Source organism: Esox lucius, chromosome 12 (assembly GCF_011004845.1).
Source record: "Esox lucius isolate fEsoLuc1 chromosome 12, fEsoLuc1.pri, whole genome shotgun sequence".
NCBI classification, from domain to species: domain Eukaryota; kingdom Metazoa; phylum Chordata; class Actinopteri; order Esociformes; family Esocidae; genus Esox; species Esox lucius.
The window spans coordinates 2,880,531-2,892,788 of record NC_047580.1 but is presented as its reverse complement, the minus strand read 5'-3'; the positions used below and the strand labels follow the sequence as shown (position 1 = coordinate 2,892,788).

The 12,258-nt window shown below is 40.9% G+C and overlaps 1 protein-coding gene across 2 annotated transcripts in view; it reads right to left on the bottom strand.

Moving 5' to 3' along the window:
- cacna2d3a (calcium channel, voltage-dependent, alpha 2/delta subunit 3a) overlaps positions 1-12,258 on the bottom strand; it is a 691,437-nt gene that overhangs the window by 487,466 nt on the left and 191,713 nt on the right. The window lies entirely within an intron of this gene.

Below are 12,258 nucleotides of genomic sequence, written 5' to 3'. Positions count from 1 at the left end.
TTCACAACACTCACAGTTCTCAGGAGATTCATATGAAGCCAAGAGCCTAAAAGTCTGATTAGAAATACACTGCTAAAAAAATAATGTAATCATCACAGTATATCTGGCCCCGGATAAGCGGAAGATGATGCTATGCTATACAGTATAACACCAAGTCAGTTAAACTTCAAGGATATCAATCTGTCCATTTAGGAAGCATAAGCGATTATGAATAATTGTCACCTGTTTTGGTACAAATGAAGATGACAACATGTGCCCTGGAGTTGCAACAGCAACCCCCTAAAAAGGAATGGTTTTGCAGGTGGTGGTCTCCTTGCTTTCTCCTTGTTCTTTCTGACTGGTTATTTTCTAGTTTTGCATATTCCTAGTATCTTTGTCACTACTCGTAGCATGAGGCGGCACCTGCAGCCCATTCAGGTTGCACAGACAGTCCAGCACTTCCAGGATGGCACATCCATGTGTGCCTTCACAAGAAGGTTTGCTGTGTCACCCAGTAGTCTCTAAAGTGTGGAGGAGATACCAGGAGACAGGCCATTACATGAGGAGAGTGAAATGAGGGCCTGACGTCCTCTAGTGTGACCTGTGCTCACAGCCCAGAACCGTGCAGTACAATTGGCATTTGCCAGAGAACACCAGATTTGGTAAGTTCGCTATTGGCACCCTGTTCTCTTCACAGGTTCATAGTGAGCACATGTGACATGTGAAAGAGTCTGGATACGCCATGATGAATGTTATGCTGCAGGCAACATCATCCAGCATGACTGGTTTGGCAGTGGGTCAGTGATGGTCTGTGGAGGAATATCCTTGGAAGGCCGCATGGACCTCCATGTGCTAAAGAAAGGTACCCTGACTGCTGTTAGCTACCGGGATGAAATCCTCAGACCCATTGTCAGACCTTACGCTGATGCAGTGGGCCCTGGGTTCCTCCCCGTGCAGGACAATGCCCGGCCTCATGGGGCCAGAGTATATAAGCAGTTGCTGGATGACAAAGGCATTGATGCCATTGACTGGCCCTCACATTCTCCAGGCCTGATTTCAACTGAGAACCTCTGGGACACTCTCAGGACACCATCCGCTGTCTCATCAGGAACATGCCTAGACGTTATCGGGAGCGCATACAGGCATGTGGGGGCCATACACATTACAGAGTCACATAATGAGTTGCCGTGATGAAATTCAAGTTGGACTAGCCTGTGATTTCAACCGTTTACTTTGATTTTCAGTTGGTGATTTTGTTTTTAATTGACCATTGTTACGTCATTTTGTTCTCAATGAATTACACAATGTACAGTAAAGATTTAGATCTTCATTCATTGTGCCCCAATTTGTTTTTCAATTGTTCCCTTATTTTTCTGATCAGTGGTATGCTGCTTACTGCTTATCCCAACCTCTGTCCTTACTAACTTTTACACCCTATAACTGACCCTTGAAAATACCTCAAAACATTGCTGGAAACACATACACACTTGTCATCCATGTAGATATTTGGCAACACAGGTAATGTACACCCTAAGGGTATCTGGATGCTCCCGAAAAAAGTTCAATAACACAAAAAAAGAAAATATCACCAGCACCTCACTGCATGGCATTGTGAGTACCTGTGTCAGTTCTAGTGGCCTTTCTTATTCTTATAAGCTGAATTATTTTGCTTCTCTAATGTTCACAACACACTTTATCAGAGACTGCATTTATTTAAATGGAATGAGGAGTGTTGTACAGAACAAATTCATCCTTAATAGGATCATCTCTAACCAAATGCAGTATCAAAGCCAATGCCATATTTTCAGAACTTAGCGTTGTCCTTTTCTTGGCCTAACCCAGAACGGTTACAATGTATTTGCATTGTAGAAATACTCAGATACAGGGTGTGGGTTAAATGTTTGGCCAACGCAAGGAGTTGGCATAGCTAGGTGAAATGTACAGGGCTACATGCAGACTCACCTTAAGTTTGCGGAGAATGGATTCACGGCTTTTCAGGAAGCCTCCGCAATCTACAGGCAGTATACCTTATCTGTACATTGAATTGTGTTTGTGTGTAAACAACACATGTCTGTCTTCACCTGTATAGCTATTACATTTTTTTGTGACCTACAAACAGGACAGACACCGTGCTAATAGAAATCATGTGTTTTGGAACTGGGGGGCATACAGCCTCTGGGGCCTGGCATTGTGTGGATATACAGACCTAAAAGTGCTGCAAGACAGGTAAGAATGAGAGATGTAAAAAGAAGATGAAAGAGAATGGGATAAGTAACATTCTCTAAAGGCCTGACTGGTTAGCCTCCAACTTGCAGGAAAATGTCAGATATTGCCTGTGAAAGTATTGTCGATATGCCCAAGCTGTGGAATGTGTGTGTTTGGACAGATGTTCTTTTTTGACAAGAGTTATAATATTAGCCCTGTGATCCCAGCTCTGAGGCAGAACCATCTAAAAATGTCTGTCTAAAGTGTGTGCGTGCGTGTGATGATTATTTGAAAGTTTGAGCAGAATCGTGGACATCATACGTTATTGCAGTCTAGTATCTATCAGCCACCTGGCCAGAGCATGGAATGCAAAAGCCAGTCCACACACTTGTTAAAATGAAATCCACAATAATCTCATTATTACCGTAGAAATACATTAGACCAAAACTTACAACATTGCCCTGAGAAGCACTGGTGTGATACACAGACTATGAGCATGAGCACAGGTTTGCTTCTTTTTGCTACAATATGGTACAGGAATTTAGGAATATATGGTTGTCTTCATCTACCTTTAGCAAAAACTGGCCATCAAAAGCTACAATAATGACAAAGTGCCACATCTCACATGCAGCACCATCTGAATGAAATTTACTCAGCAAGAAGGGATGCTCAAGTCTCCATGCTAAGCATGTGTTTGCTAGCAGGGCCACACCGTGATGTGTTTGCGCATCATTATGGTGGGTGTTGTGGTGTTGAGATGTTTGCTATGGTAAAGGTGTGATGAGTGGTCTCGTGAGAAGTGGTAGTGTGCTGAGTTGTGGAGTGGTGCTTCATTCTTAGCTTGACAACTCCTGTTCAACTTACAAGTAATACATATAATTTCTGGAGTCTTTCTTGTGTAGTACTGTTTGTTGAACTCATTAACTTTACGTACTTTCTATCATTGCCAAGCAAAAATATGAGCCTGGCAATGACAGTCCCTTCTGCGGTAGCTAGAACTGACCACTTGTTAAGTGGCAGTATTGTCTAAAATAAGTCTATGGAAACAAATAAAGTTCTGTAAAGTTGTTCTTCAGATTTCTGAGGAAGGTTTATTATATAACAATCAAAAAAATTATCTTGTTTTCATCCTGTGTGTTTCAGCTCTGTAAAATATGAAACATGAAATATGTTAGTTTATATTCCTGTTTTCGCTCCCTGCACAACCCATATGTAATACCTTGTCCCTGGCAGTGTTGGCAACAAGGCTGAGTTTATCTTAGCCCATTTTAGTCATTTGACATTTTGGCTCTGAACAAAGACATGTATTCTGCCCTGAACACAGGGTCCGATGCCCTCTAATGGTCAGTACTGTAATAGAACTTAGCTTCTATCAAATAAGTCAAAATTTTGTTGAAAAGCACACCTATGGTCATGAGCTTTGGGTCATGACCGAAAGGACCGAAAGGACAAGATCCCGGATACAGGCTCCGCAGGGTGGCTGGGCGATCCCTTAGAGATAGGGTGAGAAGCTAGGTCACCCGGGAGGAGCTCAGAGTAGAGCCGCTGCTCCTCCACATCGAGAGGTGTCAGCTGAGGTGGCTTGGGCATCGGTTTCGGATGCCTCCGGAACGTCTTCCTGGGAAGGTGTTCCGGTCCTGTCCCACCGGGAGGAGACCCCGGGGAAGACCTAGGACACGCTGGAGGGACTATGTCTCCCAGCTGGCCTGGGAACGCCTCAGTGTCCCCCTGGAAGAGCTGGAGGAAGTGTCTAGGGAGACTGCTGCCCCTGCGACCCGGCCCCGGATAAGCGGAAGATGATGATGACACCGGGGAATGCAGCTAAGTTGCATCTGTGAACATCTTTATTTAGATTATGAACCCTATGAAGCGTAATCTTTGAATATTCTGTTTCTAGATCCCAGAAGTTTTTATATTTTGAGCATTTGAACATTTTGAGATGTTTACTCACCAGTTTTTTGCATGCTAGCTTGGGGTTAGTTGAATGCTGGATAGGCATGTCATGCTGTAATACTTACCTTAGTCTGTTTACCTAAGTTGGTAATATGAGCTAGTATGATAGATTTGATCTATATCTTGATTGGAATTCTTGATGTCATAGTTCTGTGTCTGCAGTGGTCAACATGTGTAATTCTTAATGTTGAACATGGTGGTTCAATTACATGTACAGTTAAGCCAAAAAGTATTTTTTACCAATAGTTTCTTTTGGCTGGAAATTACATAAACAAGTGACAAAACATTTGTGCTGGAGACAAATGAATAGCGTAACTATTTCTGTTTTTAGCCATGACTTGCAGTTGACTAGTAACTGAATAGAATACTACTGCTGTTCAGCTGTTCACAATTTATAGGTGATTAGAATGCTCTCTCATGGTGGAAATTACAAGACTATTGTAAATGGTATAGAAACTTGCATTTCCTCAAAAAAATTGCAACAATTTCAAGGGGTAGGAATAATGTTGAACATGGCATTTTTTCATATAAATGCGAAAAAAACTGAAATAGTTATGTTATTCATTTGTATCTCCAGCACAATATCTTATCGTGTTTTGTCACTTATGTCATTCCCAGCCAGAAGAAACCTATTGGTCAAATAAAAATTCACTATAGCTAACCTGTATTTGTTTGTACATTTGAGTTATTTCATGTGTAAATATTCTGTGGGCACGAGATTGAAACACATTTTTCTGTACTTTTACAGTTTCACACGGCTTCCATTAAAAACACTAAGGCATCTCCTGTCTTGGTTCCTCAATGGGAGAGTGTATACCTCTCAGCATAGTTGTGTACACAAATGCATAGTGAGGGCAGATGAACATGAATTAGTATTTAGTATTTAGTCAGTCACCGATTGTGCAAGTTCTCCCACTTAAAAAGATGAGAGAGGCCTGTAATTTTCATCATAGGTACACTTTAGCTATGAGAGACAAAAAGAGGGAAAAAAATCCAGAAAATCCCATTGTAGGATTTTTTATGAATTTATTGGTAAATGATGGTGGAAAATAAGTATTTGGTCAATAACAAAAGTTAATCTCAATACTTTGTTATATACCCTTTGTTGGCAATGACAGAGGTCAAACGTTTTCTGTACGTCTTCACAAGATTTTCACACACTGTTGCTGGAATTTTGGCCCATTCCTCCATGTAGATCTCCTCTAGAGCAGTGATGTTTTGGGGCTGTCGCTGGGCAACACAGACTTTCAACTCCCTCCAAAGATTTTCTATGGGGTTGAGATCTGGTGACTGGCTAGGCCACTCCAGGACCTTGAAATGCTTCTTACGAAGCCACTCCTTCATAAGAAGCATGACAATATGTTTGGGATCATTGTCATGCTGAAAGACCCAGCCACGTTTCATCTTCCATGCCCTTGCTGATGGAAGGAGGATTTTACTCAAAATCTCACGATACATGGCCCAATTCATTCTTTCCTTTACACGGATCAGTCGTCCTGGTCCCTTTGCAGAAAAACAGCCCCAAAGCATGTTTCCACCCCCATGATTCACAGAAGGTATGTAACACGACAAGTTGAGTTTTTACCAAAAAGTGATATTTTGATTTCATCTGACCATATGACATTCTCCCAATCCTCTTCTGGGCCTTCCAAATGCTCTCTAGCAAACCTCAGACGGGCCTGGACATGTACTGGCTTAAGTAGGGGGACACGTCTGGCACTGCAGGATTTGAGTCTCTGGCGGCGTAGTGTGTTACTGATGGTAAGCTTTGTCACTTTGGTCCCAGCTTTCTGCAGGTCATTCAATAGGTCCCCCTGTGTGGTTCTGGGATTTTTGCTCACCGTTCTTGTGATCATTTTGCAGAGAGTGAGATCTTACATGGAGCCCTGGATCGAGGGAGATTATCAGTGGTCTTGTAGGTCTTCCATTTTCTTATAATTGCTCCCACAGTTGATTTCTTCACACCAAGCTGCTTAACTATTGCAGATTCAGTCTTCCCAGCCTCGTGCAGGTCTACAATTTTGTTTCTGGTGTCCTTTGACAGCTCTTTGGTCTTGGCCATAGTGGAGTTTGGAGTGTGACTGTTTGAGATGGTGAACAGGGGTCTATTATACTGATAAAAAGTTCAAACAGGTGCCATTAATACAGGTAACGAGTGGAGGACAGAGGAGCCTCTTAAAGAAGAAGTTACAGGTCTGTGAGAGCCAGAAATCTTGCTTGTTTGTAGGTGACCAAATACTTATTTTACAAAGGAATTTACCAATAAATTCATTAAAAATTTGATTTTCTGGATAATTTTTTTTCTCATTTTGTCTCTCATAGTTGAAGTGTACCTATGATGACAATTACAGGCCTCTCTCATCTTTTTAAGTGGGAGAACTTGCACAATTGGTGGCTGACTAAATACTTTTTTGCCCCACTGTATTTGTATGAAGTAACATTCTAAAACCAAATTGTCTAGTTTGGTAATTTTAAAAGTATCCACACCAATGTTTCCAGACCTTATTTTTGTATCCAAGACCTTAGCAACATCTACAACTGACATGGTCACATTAATAGTACTGTGCCATGGTCTAAAATCATACTGAAATTTGTTCAATACTCTATTTTCAGTAATAAAATAACACAGCTGTATGTTTACAAGTGAGTCCAATATCTGTGCAAGACAATTCATGTAGAGGTGCACTTTGCCAAATAATTGGAATGATCCTAGTCGACAAAATGTGATAAAAATATGTGATATTGCCCCCGTGATAAACGGTGTTGCCTTGACCAGCAAGCATGGGTCTAATTTATCAGGACCTGTCAATTTCCTAACATTTATAGTTATTAAAGCATCGAGCACTTCATTTTCAGAGAATGGTCTAAGGGAAAACATTGAAGTTTTCTGCTTAAAAAAATGTAAGTACCCCAGATTTGGGGTACTAGAACCTAGAACCCTTTAGAACCAATTTTTAATTTTTTATTATTTTATTTTTTTCCAGAAGTTGCTATCTTCCCTCTATAGCATCTTTGATCTTGGTCTCACTACCTTATATGGGCATGGCCCCCTACCTCCCCTCCCCAGCGCGCGTCCAAACTCCTTCTGGCACTGCTACTAAGTAAGTAAACAGAGCAGTTTGACAGTCTGACAAACAGAGGCTAAAGTTGAATTCGCAATGAAGCCAGACACTCAATCGATCATAAGGACATATATTTTGGATGCCTGGGACTTACCTTTATCGATCCAACCATCAGAGTCGCCATCTTTATATGAAAGTTGACCACTTTTCTCATCACAAGGTAAGCTCTTGTTTGGTCTGTGCTTGTGATAAAGCTTCCAGTTCGGTACCAAATGAATTGTTAGGTTCTTAGAACCTTAGCCAGGCTATTGGCAATGTTATCCGATCATGTATGACTGATAAAACATTGATTGTCTGGGTGGTCAGTATGCGCTATTGCGCGTGGATGCCTTAGTTTCGTGGATCATTCAGTTTTCCTTTTAGCTAATGCTTTTCTTCCAATCTATATTCTGCTGAATTCCTCATAGTCTCCCATGTGTATTGCATACAGTATACCTTCACTGTGCATGTCCTGACAACATATGTGCACATAAATTGCAGTTATAATGGGCAAGTGCAGTATAGGCGGAATTCTCAATTTCTTAATGTTTCCCCCCAACACTGGATCCCTACCAGTTTGCCTCCCTATGGCTCCTTCAGAAAAAGGTAATAAGACCTATACCAGAGATGTTGTACTCTGCCAGAGAGGGGAGATCAGCAACTACCGCAGCATATATGACAGGGGGAACCGTTCTAAGGTTCTAAGTACACAAGATCTGGGGTAGTTACATACATGGGGCTTTAGACAACTTCTCCTCCTTCACCCTGATACTGAACACTGGTGTTCCACAAGGCTGTGTGCTGAGCCCCCTCTTGTACTCCCTCTTCACCCACGACTGCGTTCCTGTACACATTTCCAACATTAATGTCAAGTTCGCAGGCAACACCACGGTGGTAGGCCTGATCACTGACAATGATGAGTCAGCCGACAGGGAGGTGGTCAAGTGACTGGCGGCATGGTGCACTGATAACAATCTGGCCCTCAATGCAAAGAAAACCAAGGAGCTCATTGTGGATTACAGGAAGTCTAAAGGCTACAGTCACGCCCCAGTTCTCATCGATGGCACTGAGGTGAAACGTGTGACCAGGATCAAATTCCTGGGTGTCCACATCTCCGAGGACCTTTCCTAGTCCCTCAACAACTCAGCCCTGGTCAAAAAGGTGTGGCAGCACCTGTACTTCTTGAGGAAGCTGAAAAGTACTTGCCTGCCTTCCAACATTTTTCTGCACTCCTCTGTTTTCACTTCTGGTTAGAAGTGCAAACTGCATTTCTTTGTACTGTTCAAGGACAATAAAGTTGAATCTAATGTGAGACAGTAGTAGAATGTTTTTCGAAGAGGTTTCTTGCTTTAATAATGTGGCTATTAAAAGCATCAACAATACTATTCTTGTCAGTAACAGGACTAGTCTCTAAGTCTAATTTCTTTGGTAAGGAGGTGTGTGAGCTGTTCTTATTATTTCACTGTTTTCCAAAATTTTGCTCAATTTCCATTACATTCTAGTAAGGAAGTTAGGTCGTAGTCAGATTTGACTTTTCTGTTACACTTAGTACATACATTATGTAGTTGCCTAACGGCTAGCCAGTCAGAGCTTTAATCTGTTTTCATAACCTTGGAGAATTGATTATATATGTACCATTTGTAAAGAAAACACGAGTGAGCAGGCAAAACACATGCCTTTTTTTTCTTATGGGATTCACCTGTAGGTCATAACAGAATGGCAAAATCTTTAAAGAAAACATGGCCACAAGGAAAAAACTAGCTGACCCCTGTTCAAAGGTCTGCATACTCTTAGTTCTTAATACAGTGTATTGCCCCCTTTAACATCAATGACAACATGCAGTCTTTTGCAATAGTTGTCTATGAGACCCCGATATCTTGCAGGTGCTATAGCTGCCCATTCGTCTTGGGAAAATGCCTCCATGTCATGTAAAGTCTGGTTGTCTTGCATGAACCACATGTTTGAGATCTCCCCAGAGTGGCTCAATGATATTAAGTTTGATGGTCACACCCGAACCTTCACCTTTTCCTGCTGTAACCACCGGAGGGTCAACTTGACCTTGTGCTTTGGGTCATTGTCATGCTGGAAAGTCCAAGAGCATCCCATGCTCAGCCTTTCATGCAGAAGAATGCAAATTGTCTGCCAGCATTTTCTGATAACATTCTGCATTCATCTTGCCTTTAGAGCTCACACACCCCCAGAAACTCAGTGAGCCACCACCATGCTTCGCAGTGGGGATGGTATTCTGTTCACTATAGGCCTTGTTAACCCCTCTCCAAACATAGCGCTTAAGTCCCAATACCTTGTTACATAGGTCTTTTGACAGTTCTTTTCTGCTCCCCATGGCTCAGTATCTAGCCTGCTCAGTGCATCCAAGTGAGAGCTAACAAACTCATTGATGATTTATACACAGACACTAATTGCAATTTAAAAAGCCACAGGTGTGGGAAATTCACATTTAGTTGCCATTTTCATCTGTGTGTGTCACCTTGCGTGTCTGTAACAAGGCCAAACATTCAAGGGTATGTACACTTTTGATCAGGGCCATTTGGGGGTTTCTGTTATCATTATGATTTAAAAAGGAGCCAAACAAAACATTATCATGTGATAATGAATGGCTTCATATGATAACTATCCTTAAATAAAATAGTTTTTTTTTGCATGATCAGTCATTTTCAAAATCAATGGCAGATTTTCACAATTTCTGCCAGGGTATGCAAACTTATGAACACAACTGTACATTTGTTAAAATATAATCAATCAGAGTAGACTTAAAAGGCACATTTAAGTTAAGCCTGATAGGCTTTGTGATTAGCTGTGTAAAATTTAGCTCAGTACAGAACTTTTTTTAACAATCTGAATCTTGTGTTTCCCTATCCAACAAGTTATAATCTCAGAAGATATAAAGGAAGCTATTAGATAAGTTAACTGGCTGAGCATGTTTTTAATTGCAGAGGGTGGACGGTATACACCTACAATTGAACATTACAATTGTTTCCTAATGTACAGTGTCTCACAAAAGTGAGTACACCCCTCACATTGTTGCAAATATTTGATTATATATTTTCATGTGACAACACTGAAGAAATGACACTTTGCTACAATGTAAAGTAGTGAGTGTACAGCATGTATAACAGTGTAAATTTGCTTTCCCCTAAAAAAAAACTCAACACACAGCCATTAATGTCTAAACCGCTGTAAGTTTTGTTTTGAATTTTTTTTTTTATATAAATCGCTATACCACCAACTGTAGTCAATCTATCTGCTCTGAATAAATCGTCTCCATCCCGCGTTATATCTTTATCATTAATCCTCTTACAAACCCGATTCCAAAAAAGTTGGGACACTGTACAAATTGTGAGTAAAAAAGAAATGGAATAATTTACAAATCTCAAACTTATATTTAATTCAAAATCGAATATTTGATAACATATCGAATGTTGAAAGTGAGACATTTTGTAATGTCATGCCAAATATTGGCTCATTTTGGATTTCATGAGAGCTCACACATTCCAAAAAAGTTGGGACAGGTAGCAATAAGAGGCCGTAAAAGTTAAATGTACAGATAAGGAACAGCTGGAGGACAAATTTGCTACTTATTATGTCAATTGGCAACATTATTGGGTAAAAAAAGAACCTCTCAGAGTGGCAGTGTTTCTCAGAAGTCAAGATGAGCAGAGGATCACCAATTCCCCCAATGCTGCAGCGAAAAATAGTGAAGCAATATCAGAAAGGAGTTTCTCAGAGAAAAATTGCAAAGAGTTTTAAGTTATCATCATCTACAGTGCATAATATAATCCAAAGATTCAGAGAATCTGGAACAATCTCTGTGCGTAAGGGTCAAGGCCAGAAAACGAATGATACTGTAATGGAAATCACAACATGGGCTCAGGAATACTTCCAGAAAACATTGTCGTGAACACAATCCACCGTGCCATTCGCTGTTGCCGGCTAAAACTCTATAGGTCAAAAAAGAAGCCCTATCTAAACAGGATCCAGAAGCGCAGGCATTTTCTCTGGGCCAAGGATCATTTAAAATGGACTGTGGCAAAGTGAAAAAGTGTTCTGTGGTCAGACAAATAAAAATTTGAAGTTCATTTTGGAAAACTGGGACGCCATGTCATCCGGACTAAAGAGGACAAGGACAACCCAAGTTGTTATCAGTGCTCAGTTCAGAAGCCTGCATCTCTGATGGTATGGGGTTGCATGAGTGCGTGTGGCATGGGCAGCCTACACATCTGGAAAGGCACCATCAATGCTGACAGTTATATCCAAGTTCTAGAACAACATGTGCTCCCATCCAGACGTCGTCTCTTTCAGGGAAGACCTTGCATTTTCCAACATGACAATGCCAGACCACATACTGCATCAATTACAATGTCATGGCCAGCCTGCAGTCCAGATCTTTCACCCATAGAAAACATTTGGCACATCATAAAGAGGAAGGTGCGACAAAGAAGACCTAAGACAGTTGAGCAACCAGAAGCCTGTATTAAACAAGAATGGGACAACATTCCTATTCATAAACTTGAGCAACTTGTCTCCTCAGTCCCCAGACGTTTGCAGTCTTTTATAAAAAAGAAGAGGGGATGCCACACAGTGGTAAACATGGCCTTGTCCCAACTTTTTTGAGATGTGTTGATGCCATGAAATTTAAAATCAACTTATTTTTTCCTTAAAGTGATACATTTTCTCAGTTTAAACATTTGATATGTAATCTATGTAGAATTCTGAATAAAATATTGAAATTTGAAAATACCACATCATTGCCTTCTGTTTTTATTCACAATTGTACAGTGTCCCAACTTTTTTGGAATCGGGTTTGTAGTTAACCAAATCTCAGATAAATCGAGAACATCAGGATTAGCTTGCTCCACTAGAGTTTTAACAAAATCAAGTATGGGCGAAAGGCTTCAAATATTAAAGTTTAAGTGTGAGGTTCTCGTGTCGTTCCGGATCCAGCTCCTCCCCGTCACGCTCCTCACCTGCCACCATTACACTCTCACTTCCCGATACGCAT